This window comes from Sander vitreus, chromosome 11, assembly GCF_031162955.1.
Source record: "Sander vitreus isolate 19-12246 chromosome 11, sanVit1, whole genome shotgun sequence".
NCBI lineage: Eukaryota > Metazoa > Chordata > Actinopteri > Perciformes > Percidae > Sander > Sander vitreus.
The window spans coordinates 30,465,268-30,467,767 of record NC_135865.1 but is presented as its reverse complement, the minus strand read 5'-3'; the positions used below and the strand labels follow the sequence as shown (position 1 = coordinate 30,467,767).

General features: G+C 46.7%; 1 protein-coding gene across 3 annotated transcripts in view; it reads right to left on the bottom strand.

Annotated features, from left to right (window-relative positions):
• The window catches only part of LOC144525679 (bone morphogenetic protein receptor type-2-like), a 36,036-nt gene that overhangs the window by 31,502 nt on the left and 2,034 nt on the right, over positions 1-2,500 (bottom strand). The gene's annotated exons all lie outside the window — the stretch shown is intronic.

Sequence of the window (2,500 nt, the reverse complement as noted above, 5' to 3'; positions counted from 1 at the left end):
GATAGACTGATTTTATCGATACAAGGCGGCTGCGTTCGCCGTTAGTTTTTCCCGCCATTTACAGAGCGGCGTCCACAGGCAGCTCTGTGTTGCTGGAGACGCTGCAGTAACGTGCAGACCATGCACTGCCCCTCCCCCACTAGCAGAGTGCTATGGCAGTCTTAAATTACAACTCAACACTTTATTTCAGTGGCTACTTTTCAGGTTTATTGTTTTCTTAAATTATTTAAATGTGTTGACAAAGGACCTTTTGTGATGACCTGATTATATCAGTCTTATAATATGTCAGCAAGCAAAGCATCATCAAGGCTGTGTTGGAGATGTTGACCTTTGCACAGTTAACCATATGCAGGGCACCTATCCATATGATGCACGTTGCTCACATCATTTGGGGGATATGAATGTAAGATGACTGCAGAAGTGACACTGATCTGTATTTTTGGTTATTATTTTTAAAGACATGGCAGAGCAGATTCCCAAAACAAATCCAGTGTGGCAGGGTTTATATTTTTATGGTGTAAATTGAGGGAGTGAAAGCAGTATTGGCTCCAAATATCAGCTCGTGGACCACCAAACACTGGGCTGTCTTGACTGACTTAATTCTGCACATATTTCTGTTGCTGTAGTCCTATTTTCCTATTTCATCCATGCGTGTCACCTGCCGTGGAGACGCTGGTCTCACTAACCTCTCCTCCTCTGAGTCAGGTCTCCCTCGCACTGGACTCAGTTTCACTGAGTCTACTAACACTTAGAAAATACATGGTATTAGATCAGTCAGTTCAAACTGCTTATTGTGCGTAATTTGGACTGACACTGAGATGCATGTTGTTCTGTAACTGGACTGTCTGGATGGAGCTACAGGACATGCTATGATACTGGACTGTCTGGATGGTAGCTACAGGACATGCTATGATACTGGACTGTCTGGATGGAGCTACAGGACATGTTATGATACTGGACTGTCTGGATGGAGCTACAGGACATGCTATGATACTGGACTGTCTGGATGGAGCTACAGGACATGCTATCGTTGTAAGCTAATCAGCGGTCCGCGCTAGCTTGTTTCAAGCTCCAAACACATTGGATTAGCATGAAAACATGTCCCAGAGAGAGTCCACATCTGTTATTAACCCCTAGGTTCATTTTGCGCCAGAACTGTCCTTTAACATTACAGTGTTGGGGACAGATCAGATGGCCAGAGACTTGAGACTCGACTTGGACTTCCAAAAAATGACTTGTGAAAATGTCTGTCTTCATCCTCATGACATCAGCAGAGACTTCACTCAGAACTAAAACACAACACTGGACCAAAATACATTTGACTTGTTACTGCGTTCACGAACGTCAGCTTCTCAGTGTCCCCAGATCTCGCGAGAGTTTGTTCCTGAGACAGAAACACATCTGGAACAAGGTTAACCCCCCCTGCTGTCCTCGTCTGAAACATGTTAGTGTGAGAATGTTCTGGAGATATGTGGCGACAGAGGAGAAAGAATGGCTCATAATCTGTGTTCACGTTCACTTCTCCCGTTGGAATCAACACACTCAGGACGTCCCGCTAGTCTCCATAAGAGGCGTGGACACACACACAGGAAGTAACTCTGAGACAGGAAGTGACTCTGAGCTTCTAAAACCCAGTATAAAGTGTCTTTGTTCTGACGGGGGGGGAGTCGACATCAACTCTCAGGAATCTGGCTGACCCTCCCTACACTGTGTTGGAGCCACACTCAGTGTTTAGTCTACTGTAACACACACACACACACACACACATACACACACTCACACACTCACACACTCTCACACACACACACACACACACACACACATACACACACACACACACACACACACACACACACACACACACACACACACACACACACACACACACACACACACACACACACACACACACACACACTCACACACACATCATGACTGTTATATAACCATAACACTGTGTGTGGTCTTATCAAACACATCAGGACAAAAACACAAAAATTTAGACTGGCTGACGACAGTGTGTGTGTGTGTGTGTGTGTGTGTGTGTGTGTGTGTGTGTGTGTGTGTGTGTGTGTGTGTGTGTGTGTGTGAGTGTGTGTGTGTGAGTGTGTGTGATTGCAAATATTCCGTGAACAAACAGCAAAGAGAGCTGTGTTCCTGTTAACACACCCCACGCTACTTTCTAATGTTTTTGTGAGCTGGCACCGGTGCATGATGGGAGTTGAAGTTCTACTTCTGGGTTGACTGACATCATCACTGACAGAGTCCAAGTGTGATGGCGGGTCGTGAGGAGCGTTCATGATTCGCTCACACGCGTTATTAAAACTATTAAAATGGGACACAAGCTGACTCATCGAGAAGCTCTTAAAGCGCTCACGCCACGCAGCTGACACGCTCACGCCACGCAGCCGACACGCTCACGCCACGCTCACGCCACGCAGCCGACACGCTCACGCCACGCAGCTGACACGCTCACGCCACGCAGCCGACACGCTCACGC